A 14,332-nucleotide genomic window follows, 5' to 3' on the forward strand; every position below is an offset into this window, starting at 1 on the left:
GTAGCAGGGGATTATATAGAAAAATACAGTGAGTTTTTACTCTAATAACTGTGCTCTGTTATTCTGCACTGTTATTCCTGGTTTGACTTGAACGCTCCCTTACGTCAAACAGCTTATACACAATGTATTTTACAGCACATATATATTTTGAAGATGCATCCTGTCACTCTGAGTTAACCTGGAGTAAAACTATTCTAACACCTGACCCAGTGGCTTATACACAATGAACAATGCAACACTGTTGAATTCTTGAATCTGATTGGTCAAAAGATGATGATTTTTTTTTTTATAACAGCAGCCCTGACAACAATGCGGCTGTAATTCACAGGCTTTGATGTAAATCAATGTGTTTATGTTAATACATTATCATTTCTCCAGTAACAATATACACAGGGACTTCTATGATGGAGCAGACATTTACACATGAGGACAACTCTGTACAGAACATGTAGTATACAGTACTACTAAACATCACGCGTGTCATGTTTTCATATATTTCTTTTAGAAAGCCAATTAGGTAATCTCTTTGTTTACATCAAAGGGAATTTTAAAACAGTCAAATGAGAGACACATTTTTATTAAGCTACTGTATAGTTCATCAAATTGGAAGCCTGGTGGGTCAAATGCTAACACATTCCACACTAATTGTCTCTTTAAATAATCTACCAGAAACCTTCCTGACATCAACATGTTTTTAGAGTCCAATGATTGGCCAACTGTTTGGAGGAAATCAGATGTGCTCCTGAGAATCTATTTTCAGGACCTACTATCACTAGAGAAAGTTCTACTCTAGTCGTAGTTAGACTAGAGGATCAACTGGTAGTTGAATTTTCTAGATTTTATATGTTCTTCTTTTATAATCTTGTACTCATAATCTTATAGAATTGTTGTGGATTTGAATTCTCTCGTTGTCTAAGGTAGTACAGTAGTTCTTGCAGTTTCTAGGTAAAGGACACAAATGTAGCTGGTGGGTCCTTGGTTAGATTCTCAATTCCAGATACATTTATGTTTAAAAATGTATGTTCTCCTTGTGTCCAAATAAGTTTTTAGAAAGTTCCACTTCCCCAAATCATTTATGTAGGTGGATTGAATATGCTAAATTGCCTCCAAGGATGTTTATGTTTATGGTGTTTTGTGTTGAACCTGTGCCATCCCATACATTGTGTATTGTGCATAATGTTTCCCAGCACCGGCTCATGAGCTTCCAATACCCTGACCAAGATAAAGCAAACACGAGAGTAAATAAAATGGACAAGATAAATGGTCAACAATTGTAGAAAGTGGCTAATGCAATTCTTGTTAATTATTTGTTTAAATAAAAAACATCTTCTGAGATTTTCAGAAGTGTGTGTGTGTGTTGAAATGAATTATTTAGAAGGATAACAGAAAGGAGGTGCACATTGTCTTTAGAACAGATTGTCTTTGTTGGCTTTAACTTGGTTGTCCCTTAATTTTTTTGTGTCAGCTATAAAATGTATTTAAAAAAATACTAAGGCGTACCTTCAGTGCTGTTTGAAAAAAAAAGTCGAACCTTTCGGTTTCACTCTGACTTTACGCTTTAAAAAGAAATCACAACCTTCGCGCTGTCTCATGGGCCTTTTATAGACATCTAAAGATGCTAACGCATTGAAACGTGTTGTAATTGCAGCCGTTCTCCTTCTGCCATCTCTGAATTTATTTCATCCCTTTTGCAGAATTTGTTTCTCTGTTATGATAAATTGGGCTGCGGGTTGTGCAGAAGATTGGTACCTGAAGGATATGATATCTGCTAAAACCTAACATGCATCTCATTTAGGCGTTTCCTTTTTGTCTGCCATTCATTTCTGTTTTTCATTTTCATTCCTCTGCATAGGTGAAAGCGTGGGCCGAGCCGGCAGTTGTTAGCTCAAATGTCTCCGTGTTTCGCTAATGGATTTGTAGGCTGGCAACGATGTAATGGGCCTCGTTCGTTCTTTTGTTCCTTTTTTTGTCATCGGCGCAAAAATAAATAAATAAATTGCAGGTTCATCATGCAAATTTTCGCCTGGCGACCGTCGCACATTCTTCAAACAGACACCTCCTTTGGAGAGAAAGACGCCAACTGATAAAGTGACAAATGAGCTACAGATCTCTACATGAGATGCCTCCTCCCTCTGCTTTTGTGTCCCTGTGTGAGAAAGAGAGAGAGAGAGAGAAAGAGTGTGTGTGTCTATTGGGGAAGAAAGAGTAAAACTGGGTCGACACACTGAGCAGCAGTCATTAAACTATCGTGCAATTTCTGTGCCTATGTAAATGCATTTCTACAAGCATATCTTTAGACACAGGTTAGACAATATTGCTTTTTCTTTCAATTCCATGACAGTGTTTGAGTCATTATTACAGACATTTACAGTGTAAAGAGAGATGAGTGAAGGCATGATGTGAAAATGTGTGAACACGCAACATTATTTGCCCAAGAATCATAATTGGTGTTGATGGTAGGGTCAAAACTCATACAGGCTGCAATAAAACAGGACAAATCATTATCACAATAAAAAAAAAGCAAGTAGAAATGATTCGCTGTAAAGACAAGATTTGGATCGAATGCTTGAAATGTACACGGACAAGCCAAGTGAGCACGAAACACAGAACAGGTGATCACAGTAGGACGGCAAGCAAAGTTAGGACAGGTACAGAGACAAACTTAGAACGAAAACAAATTCACATGTTAAAGGAAAAAGCAGCAGGATACAGCAGGAAGTCAATCACTTACAGTAGTTGAAGCATTAGATCTAATCTGTTTGAGTGTTCAAACAAGGAGGTTAAACAGCTGGACAGACTAAAAGAGCTAAAGCAACACTCTTTCGATAGAGATGAAGTCAAGGGTAAATCCCTCTACAGCACTTACAGCAGGTTTTCAAATGGCATTCTGGGTAATGAACGGTGGGAAGACCCTGCCCGATGTGATAGTAGATCAATGGGTGGTATTTAAAAACAAATCTTGGATGTCATTCAAAAATACAATGTTAATTGTATATATTAATATGCATGCTTATGCTCATTTAGGGAGTCAAATTTAATAGACTGAGCCTCATAAAGCTACTTTAAATTAAATCTGCATAGAGAAGAAAATTGGCAAAGAGAGACATTCTGTGGGGAAGATTGTCAGAAAACCTAGAGAGAGAGAGAGAGAGAACCATTATGACAAGGACAGATGTTCCTTGACCATAAATAAATGTGCTTTGTTCCTCCAGCCTTCCAGATCCCCCAAAACACTCTTGTCTCTGGTCCACTCATGTTAGAATTAATAAAACACAAGGTCATGAAACAACAAGACAGACAGAGAGAGCCGGGGCTGAGAGACAAAAAATAAAAAAAAAGACCTCATGGTGAAAGACACAGCGCTGACATATTGGCACTTGTGAACTCTCCTGGGATTTCTGCATTTTTATGTTTCTTGTAGGCTTGCAAGAACCTTGTGAGTCACATTATTTTGAGAGGACACTGATAGGGCCACCACATGTTTGAGCCATAGCTAAAACAACAACATGTCAGCAAAATGTACACTGCTGGTTCTATGTTTTAGCACAATATTCCCAGCATTGTGCTTGCAATTACTGTAGCCCAGAGTTTCATATCGATGTACAGTGGAACCTCAGATTGCGAGTAACGCGGTTTGCGAGTGTTTCGCAAGACGAGCAAAGATTTTTAATAAATTTTGACTTATATATAAATAACGAACAAGTCTTGGATTACGAGCACCAAGTATCATGTATCAAGCAGGCGCTTCTTGTTTTGATGCAGAGCGTCAAGTGATCACAACTGAGCCAACGGTTTTTCTCTCTCTTGCACTGCAGAATTGTGGGTAATTATCTTCACATGCGTGTGTGCGTAAAACATATTTTATTTAGTGTCTGTACGCGTGTGTGTACAGCGTGCGTGTAAAGCAAAAGCAAGTCTCATTTAAAAATCCATTTTCTCTCTCAGTATCAGCCTGCTCTTTGTGTCTCTTCCTACACAGACTCCTCCTACTTTTGCCTTCACAGACAGACACAGACACACACACTCTCTGCTCTACACAGAAACACTGCTCTGTCGCGATTCTTTTCAAAAGTGCAGGTTGATTTGTTTTTTTTGTTTTTTTTACTTTACAGCAGTGATTCCGTTAGTGTGTCGCTCAATCAAGTGTCCTTACAGAGATTTCTTGATTATTTTTTCTGATAAAAAAGTGTGTTTGTGTTGTGCACGCGTGTGTGAAAAGAGTGGAGGAAGGGTAACTGTATAAGATGAGAAAGGAGAGAGAAGAGGGACTAGCTTTACACACAAACACACACACACATGACATACAAGACATACAAAGTGCCTGCGTGCACAAACGGAAACACTTATCTGTCTGGATTTATTTTTACTTTTTTAAAGATAAAGTTCAGGTTAATTTGTTTTATTTTTACTCTATATTTTGCATTAATTATTTATGTATTTATTTCTTGGGGCTTGGAATGAATAATTTGAGTTTCCATTATTTCTTACAGGACAATTCAATTTGGTTTACGAGTGTTTTGAAATATGAGCCTGCTTCCGGAACGGCTTATGCTCGTAATCCAAGGTTCCACTGTACATGTATTCATAATACCAGCATTTCCCTATAGCCAAAGCAAAAACTAGGTCAATATACAACCCTAATATACATGCAATCACATCACACTTCCCTGGAAACCTTTTCTGATTTAAACACAGTGGCAAGTCACATGTCATTATGACATGTAATACACATTATACTCATAAATATTATAAACAGCATGTACTAGTCAGGAAAAAAGATGAAAGAAAAAAAAAAAAATTTGTTTAGGACATTTTGCATGTTTATTTATAATAATTTTCAGTGTAGATCCCTATTTCAGTGGAATATCACCAAATATTTATAATGGGACACTTTTTACAGTAGTTCAGCATCTTTAGTTAAAGTTGGAATAATTTTAAATAATTTATATGTATTCATCTGTGATTGGGCAGATATTTAAGTCACTGGTAATCTAGTCGACAAGTAAATCACACTCACTCACTCAGCGTCTATACCTCTTTATCCTGTGTACAGGGTCGCCAGGGGGCCTGACGCCTAACCCTGGATGAGGTTTCAATCCATGCAGGGCATACACACATACACACACTTACATGCTCATTCACACACTATTGCCAATTTGGAACATCATTTATCCTAATCTGCATGTCTTTGGAATGTGGCAGGAAACCCACCAAGCACATGGAGTACATGCAAACTAATAAATAAATAAATAAATAAATAAATAAAATGTTAGAACTTGAAATGTTGAAACCACATTGGCCACCATTTTGAAACAGATATGACATTATATCTGCTAGAGGTGCTAAACTGGGAAGCCCATTTCCTTCCCTTTCAACTCTCTAAAGTTTTGTTCTGACTGCCAACCCAAATCCGATTTTTGCCATATCCAGTTGGGTAACCGTTTGGAATAAGATTGCCTTCATGTTGTCTAAAAAGTAAAAAAAAAAAAAACACACACACACATGATGATTTTTGCTAATTAAATTTGAAGTGTGGTTTGAAATTAAATTCCAAAAGATGTTTCTTAAATAGATAGAGTCTGGATACTCTACCTACTCAAATCAGGTTTCAAACATTTACCATATTTGGCAGACACCCTTATCCAGAGTGAACTACACTTTTATCTTACTATTTATCTAAGCAGGGGCCCAACACCAGCAATTTAGTGCTTCTAGTGGATTTGAATCTAGGACCTTCCCCTCAGTAGTCCTATGCCTTAACCATTAAGCTACTGCTGGCCCATTTATTAAACTGTTTATTACGTTGCAGTGTGATGCAGAAGATCAAACCCACACCATCACATGGTAGGCTCATGGATCCATGCATGAAAACAGAGCAGGACAATGATAAAAGCAAAGAAAATGGAAACACTGAGAATAAGCCATGCGCTTTACCTGAAAACAGAAAATTAAAGGGTGCAGCTTTTACAAAATAAGGGGTAACAGCGTAAAAAGCAGGAAAAAGGTTCTCTGTGACCTTAACTTCATTAAAACTTAAATTTTTTTTTACAAGTTTCTTCGACTGAATTTTATAATGTATCTATACAAATCATGTTGGAAGTGCAAATGGCTTACCCACAGAAATGGAGAACAATACTGTAGTTCTTGGACAGAGGATGAAGTGAAGTGTCTAATAGCACATTGCAAGGATGCAACGGGAAATGTACAGAATCAGGGTGATATAACAGGTAATGTACAGAATCAGAGTGATATAACAGGAAATGTACAGAATCAGGGTGATATAACAGGAAATGTACAGAATCAGGGTGATATAACAGGTAATGTACAGAATCAGGGTGATATAACAGGTAATGTACAGAATCAGGGTGATATAACAGGTAATGTACAGAATCAGGGTGATATAACAGGTAATGTACAGAATCAGGGTGATATAACAGGTAATGTGCAGAATCAGGGTGATATAACAGGTAATGTACAGAATCAGGGTGATATAAGTCATAATATATCAGATTTGGCAGATTCACTCTGAACAGGGACATATCTCATCTGATACCTTTCACTTTAGCGCTCCTACGTAGCTATTTAAAATCCAACATGGCTGTTGGTGTGGTCGTGAGTTGAGCCTTGTTCAGACTGCAAAAAATCAGATTGTCTGCAGTCTGAACAAGGCTGAATTTACTGGAAAGTGGTTGAATTTAGGGGGAAAAAAACCTCTAAGATAAATTAAAAATAACAAATAAGTAAATAAATAAATAAATAAAAATGGCACATCAGCAAATCATTCTATAAAATCTATTTCCATGAACAAATGCAATTTTGCTGCTAAGTAAAAAAAAAAAAAAAAAAAAAAGCATCAGCGTGTGCACACAGTGATAGCCAGGGTTATTTATTTATTTATTTATTCACCCCTAGTTTCTTGCCTTTATTTTATATTTCATATAATAAAATGAAATATAAAATAGAACATATTCTATATTTTAAGCGTAGTGATATTATCTACTATTGGATGCAGGCTAGGAAAATAAAATAAAAATACCTAAAAACCCTTAGAGCTCAGAGATCTACCTCTTCTGACAATACCTAGAATAACACAAGTCTTTTTTTCTTTCTTTCTTTTTTTTTTTTTTACTTCTACACCTACTTTTGTATTGATTGTTTTCTGTATTGCACCTTGGTTTTCTCATTTTTGTTACAGTCTAAACCACTTGTAAAAACCCAGCCTGCAACTCTACGCTATGATGAATTGTCTGCATATTTATTTGTCTGGTTTTATGTAAGGATTTTAGGATGGGCGTTTTATGATACCATCTAGAGTGATGAAACACAATAGAGAATTTACTATAGAATACACATCATAGGAAAAACAGGAAAACAAAATATAACAAAAAAAAATATATATATATATATATATATATATATATATAACATATGTGCTAATAATAACAAATAAACCATTTTTCAGGCTCCATCTGTTACTGATTTAAATATTAATAAGGAAAAAAAAAACTATTACGAACAAATTGTGCTGACATAATTAATTATTTTACATTTTAAATACAGTGGTGTGAAAAACTATTTGCCCCCTTCCTGATTTCTTATTCTTTTGCATGTTTGTCACACTTAAATGTTTCTGATCATTAAAAACCGTTAACTATTAGTCAAAGATAACATAATTGAACACAAAATGCAGTTTTTAAATGAAGATTATGTTATTAAGGGAGAAAAAAAACTCCAAATCTACATGGCCCTGTGTGAAAAAGTAATTGCCCCCCCTTGTTAAAAAATAACTTAACTGTGGTTTATCACAGTTAAAAGTTCAATTTCTGTAGTCACCCCCAGGCCTGATTACTGACACACCTGTTTCAATCAAAAAATCACTTAAATAGGAGCTACCTGACACAGAGAAGTAGACCAAAAGCACCTCAAAAGCTAGACATTATGCCAAGATCCAAAGAAATTCAGAAAAAAATGAGAACAAAAGTAATTGAGATCTATCAGGCTGGTAAAGGTTATAAAGCCATTTCTAAAGCTTTGGGACTCCAGCGAACCACAGTGAGAGCCATCATCCACAAATGGCAAAAACATGGAACAGTGGTGAACCTTCCCAGGAGTGGCCAGCCGACCAAAATTACCCCAAGAGCGCAGAGACAACTCATCCGAAAGGCCACAAAAGACCCCAGGACAACAACTAAAGAACTGCAGGCCTCACTTGCCTCAATTAAGGTCAGTGTTCACGACTCCACCATAAGAAAGAGACTGGGCAAAAACGGCCTGCATGGCAGATTTCCAAGGCGCAAACCACTTAAGCAAAAAGAACATCAAGGCTCGTCTCAATTTTGCTAAAAAACATCTCAATGATTGCCAAGACTTTTGGGAAAATACCTTGTGGACCGACGAGACAAAAGTTTAACTTTTTGGAAGGTGCGTGTCCCGTTACATCTGGCGTAAAAGTAACACAGCATTTCAGAAAAAGAACACCATACCAACAGTAAAATATGGTGGTGGTAGTGTGATGGTCTGGGGTTGTTTTGCTGCTTCAGGACCTGGAAGGCTTGCTGTGATAGATGGAACCATGAATTCTACTGTCTACCAAAAAATCCTGAAGGAGAATGTCCGGCCATCTGTTCGTCAACTCAAGCTGAAGCGATCTTGGGTGCTGCAGCAGGACAATGACCCAAAACACACCAGCAAATCCACCTCTGAATGGCTAAAGAAAAACAAAATGAAGACTTTGGAGTGGCCCAGTCAAAGTCCTGACCTGAATCCTATTGAGATGTTGTGGCATGACCTTAAAAAGGCGGTTCATGCTAGAAAACTCTCAAATAAAGCTGAATAACAACAATTCTGCAAAGATGAGTGGGCCAAAATTCCTCCAGAGCTCTGTAAAAGACTCGTTGCAAGTTATCTTAAACGCTTGATTGCATTTATTGCTGCTAAGGGTGGCCCAACCAGTTATTAGGTTCAGGGGGCAATTACTTTTTCACACAGGGCCATGTAAGTTTGGATTTTTTTTCTCCCTAAATAATAAAAACCATCATTTAAAAACTGCATTTTGTGTTTACTTGTGTTATCTTTGACTAATAGTTAAATGTGTTTGATGATCAGAAACATTTAAGTGTGACAAACATGCAAAAGAATAAGGAATCAGGAAGGGGGCAAATAGTTTTTCACACCACTGTATATTGGTAATGATTGTAACTTAACATATTTAACATATGTTGTTATATTGTTTCCTTTTCTTAATATTATTTGCCCGTACTGCACTTTTGTCCCCACTTTACACCATCCTCCGATCTTTGCTACAGGGTTCTATAGATTTGCAGCTGGTGTGAACTGAAAAAGCACTGCGGTGTAACATGCTGTGTTGTTTTTGTTGTAAAACATGCTCGACTATCCACTCCGGCTTATTTAATTATGGCTCTCTGGTCTTCCTAGAGCTTCCTTGCACTTGGTACCACCACAGTTCTTTATCTGTCTCATCATCAGCTCCTTAAACAGCTCTGTGCCTGGAATAATTTCTGCCTCATTTAAGAGTGCGTAGTACAAGTCTCTGGCAAATGAATGTTTTTATTGGTTATATACGTAAATCTACCTAAATGGGATTTTGCAGCGCGTTTGGAATGTCTCTGTGTCAATGTATGTAAGGTAAAAACCACCGCAGTCAGGAAAGGCGCCTCCTTCTGCCCAGCTGCTGTTTCCTCACACATACACACTGCACTTCCTCCTCTGTGTGGTGAAACCTGTTTGGAGACAGCAAGCATTGTTCCTACAAAATCGATCTGAAATATGCTGTGGTCCAGATAAGACCAAAGACAGAGGACTGCACATTTTAGTACGATGATCTTCCATCCTGTGCTGGAAATGAGTAATTGTGATTTTGATTGCGCCACCCTTTTTTGGTCAACCTTCGACCCTGGTGATATTTCGCCGTGTCACTGTCACATCTCTGGGCTTTTCAGAGGATAATGTATTCGGATATCCAACTAGGTGATAAGAAAATTGCCTGACATTTTCAGATTTATTACTGTATTTTCCTATTATCGGTGGAAAAAATATAGGCAAATGCATCTCCATAAATCATGCCGAGGGAGACTCTGGGCTCATTGTGGCCTTTTTTCCCCCTCTTTTCTTTTCTTTTCTCTTCTCTTTTTTTTTTTGAGAGGGAAGGACGTCTCTGCTTTCGATTGGGAAATAAATTGCAGCCTCATTTTGCCCGGATGGAAATGAGAGAGAAGAGGCCTGAGTCGCTCAATGGAAAGATTTTTTTTTTTCTTTTCTGAGAAATGCAGCTACTTTTCGGGCTCAATACTGATTTGTGCTCATTGGCTCTGACAGCAGCAGCTCGGGCTACTCTGGCTTTCTAATATTTGTTCTTTCTTTGAGGACGCACTTCACCAGCTTCCCATCTTGTTCCATTTTCATAGTTATCTACTTTTTTTTCTTTTACTTAGCAATAGATGTAGCATTGATTGTAAAGCAACCACTGGAAAAGTGACCAATCAGACCTCATATACATCAGATTGGAAATGTGAAATGCAGGAAATCAGATGCCAATAACATCATCTGTTGTTTCACATTTACAGATTATTATACAACAGTTATTTCCAACTGAGTAATCTGATTGGATGGGAGTGGCGATAACAGCACTGGGATGTTTACCTATATGTATCACCTCTTGCCCTAGTTCTAATAGGTGTCAATTAAGCTACCTATCGTTTGCCAGCATGAAACGTAGGTTAGTTTGGTCCCCCGCCAAAAAACTTAAACAACACTACAGTTTTTCTACCTAATTACTGCTTTTGAATCATTCTGATTGTCTGTGGAGTTGTTTTATTTATGCCCTAGGAATGCTACAAAGGCAGCCGGCTTCTAACACAAGGTTGAATCCCAAATCCCTCCCTAATGTCTGATTAAGGGCATTACCTACTTGGTGTGTGGAATGAGTGCAGTAGATTGCCATTTAACACTTTTTGGGATTCTAAAGTGGAATAAGGCATTCTCTTTAAGTCCGGTACAAGTCCAGAATGTCTGGAAGCAAGTATAAAAGCAGTAGTGATGAAGCTGTTATGAAGCGCCATGCAATAATAATGGAGACAGAAGTAAAAATAATTGAAAGAATGGATTGAGGTGAAAAGATGGTAGATTTTGCTTATTCTTTTAACATAAATTTGTTAACAATTGGCATGATTTTAAAGGACACAGTAGAGTTATTATGCTGTGTGTGGCCAATTGTTTTAGTAACCCTGTATCTAGAAAATGTTTGTTGGACTTACGAACAAATTGGACTTACGAACAAGTTCTTGAAACTCTTTTGTATGTTGGGGACTTACTGTATGTCACTCGGGGTTATGCTGTTATACTGGAGAATTGTTGTAGACATCACGGCCTTTCTGATTTTCACCACAGCAACACTTTCTCATGTGACATTGCTTAATTAATTATTACTTCACTTTTGGCTTGTATCTCACGGCTCAAAATAAAAAATAAAAAAAACAACATAAAGTACATAACTATGATTTCTTTTAAAATTTTATATTAGTGTTAGTAATTATATGTGTAATTGTTGTCATTATCTGTATTAGTGTTGTGTAGTGGTGATTTACTTAATGATCATCATTACGGTTGTGTGGTTATTCTCTTTCATTCAGTGGGTCAGTATTTGTGTCAGTGAATCTTTCGGTTATTCACGCTCAGCAGTTTAGTTGAGTCAGTGAGTTCAGTGAGCTGTGATCAGGCTCATTTGCTCATACAAGCTGGAGTGTTTCACTGTTTCTGTGCATGCAGTAGTAGGTTGCTTTGTGCTAGATAAGGAAAAGAAAGCTTTTTATATGCTGCATGGCAGATTGCTGGCTTGTGCGTTCACTTTCTTCGTTTTTTGTTTTTTTTAAATAAAAGCAGAAAAGGGGAAAAATTACGATTCTGCTTCTCAGCATGTTTTTTTATTTTTTTTATTTTATATTGTCATAAGGCTAGCCATAAAATTGCCAATTCTTCAGCCTTAAATAGGAACGGAAAAGCATAAATAAAGCTTCAGTCAGACTGGGAAGTGTTATGCCAGTTAAGACTTTTGCTACTGTTTGTAATGTAGGTCATCGGAAGATGAACAACACAAACAGGTTCTTGTTAAACAGCCAGGATAATATGCTAGTCCATTACAGAGCACCATACACAGACATTCACACCTAACATGGCCAATCAAACAAATGTAGTGTTGCTAAAGTACCTTCGACTTAAAACAAACATTAGACCAAAAATACAATCAACAAACACAAAGGTCTGTTGCTTAAAGAGTCAATTTTACAAGAATTTGGGGCCTATAGTCTCTTTATAGTAGTATTACCCATGGCACTTGCATACTCTAAGATTCAATTAAATTAAATTTTATTTTTATAGCACTTTTACCAATGGTCATTGTCGCAAAGCAGCTTTACAGAATCGGAAGAAATTTATGGAAATGTGTATGAAATGTGGGATAATGTGTATAAATTAAAATGATCAGATTAAAGATCAGCTCAAGCTTTGGTTACAGCTTACAATGTGGTCGCCAGTTCATATTTGATAATGATTCTCACAGAACCACTCTTTCAAATGTGAGTCCCGGAATGTGCCTGTACTTTCAGGGAAGATGAAAAGATAGCCCCACTGACTCCATTGAAAAGATGGTCATTCAGTACAGTAAGATTGTCAGCTGACTTCATTTTATTGAGTTCTATATACGTGGTTGGGGGACAGAGAAGTATCCCGCTTCCGGTAATAGTATGACAAGGTGAACAAGCAAGTGGATTGTTTTTATTCACTTACTCACAAGTTACAATAAAAGCCTACAGTAAATTGGTTCTAGTTCACAAATATGCACCTTTGAGCAGATTTGAGAATATTGGCTGATACTGCTTGAAGTTCTTCAACAGTGATGCTGCGGATGATGTTCGAAATGTTTTCCTTGCGTTCGTTCAGTGTAAGTGGTTTGCCCTACAGATAAAAATTGCACATGGACAAGTCCTGGAACGTGGTGGTTATAACGCCTTGCTCACAATGTGCACAGAAGGACAAAATAGGTAGGCAAAACAAAGCTGGAACACTGCACATGAGGGCGTCACCACATTGCCAGACAGAGGGACAGTTGGCAGACAGAGAGCAAGGGGCTATGGCCTCCTTCAAAGAGCGTGGTATTGGTATTAGAGGTGGGCTACCTTTCTGTGTACATAATGTTAAGCCTCGCCATAGTACTCTTAGCATTCTCTTCCTTGGATTCAATATAACTTTATACAATTTTAAATGACTGAATTAGCATTTGTATATTAAATTTAATGTTGTTTGCAACTCGCAAAAACACATAAAAATAAATGTCTTTTGGCAGTTAATAATTTAGTGGACTAATATTTTGGTTCCCTTTCAAAAGCTACACTCGATACTGCGTGAAAACGCTATGGAAACATCTTTTTGTGGTGCCGGTTGTAAAGCATGTATGTTTCAAACTCGCCAAATCTTGGCATATATAACCTCGGTCAGGTGACGTCATCTGATGAAGCGCATCTGCAGGTTATAAATAAGAGTGAACCAGAACATTCCTCAGACCTTTTTGTCTTTAGGACCGTATTGTGATTGCGTGTGATGTGTGCAAGCGAATTTAAAAGTATTAACTTACCGATATGGTGGATTTTTTTTTAGATCCGTACCTCCGCGTGATAGATCACTTTGGGGCGCAATCTCCACACCTTTGTTTCGAGTGCTTCGCGCGCGGCTCACATTCTTAAAGAGAATCACAAGTTGCGGCGCAGTCCTGGGGTTAAACAGTGTAATCTGGCAGGCACGCATGAGACGGAATCCGTCCTTTCTCTCGTGCCCTCACCGAGTCAGGAAGTTTTCCATCCACTTCTCAAGCGCGCATCGACACTTCTTGTGAATGGATAGGAAAGACATACTCTCGCTTCCGCGGGTATGGAGGAGTTACTGCAAGCATGCGATTGATTGATCGCATATCGTATTTGGCCGCAGAAGCGTGAATATTTCCCAAACGCTTAAAAGTTAGATGACAGGTTTCTGTCGGGTGGAGGAGCCTCAGCGATGCTCTCTCTCTCCCCACTGCGCTTTTTTTGGCAACCTTCATGACGAGTTAACTCTTTTATGGAATAGCCTCATTCATCCTGTGTTTTTTAGTGCCATCAACTTCGATTTATTCGAATATTGTTGATATGAAAGCACGGTTATATGATGATGTCTCAGATAGAAGAGACACTGGTGGCTATCTTTCTCCTGGGACATCATCCTCCCTGAAAAGCTTTCAGGCTTTTTGTGCTCTACTGCACACCATGGCCGTTTTGCAGGCTTACCA

This window comes from Clarias gariepinus, chromosome 6 (genome assembly GCF_024256425.1).
Source record: "Clarias gariepinus isolate MV-2021 ecotype Netherlands chromosome 6, CGAR_prim_01v2, whole genome shotgun sequence".
NCBI lineage: Eukaryota > Metazoa > Chordata > Actinopteri > Siluriformes > Clariidae > Clarias > Clarias gariepinus.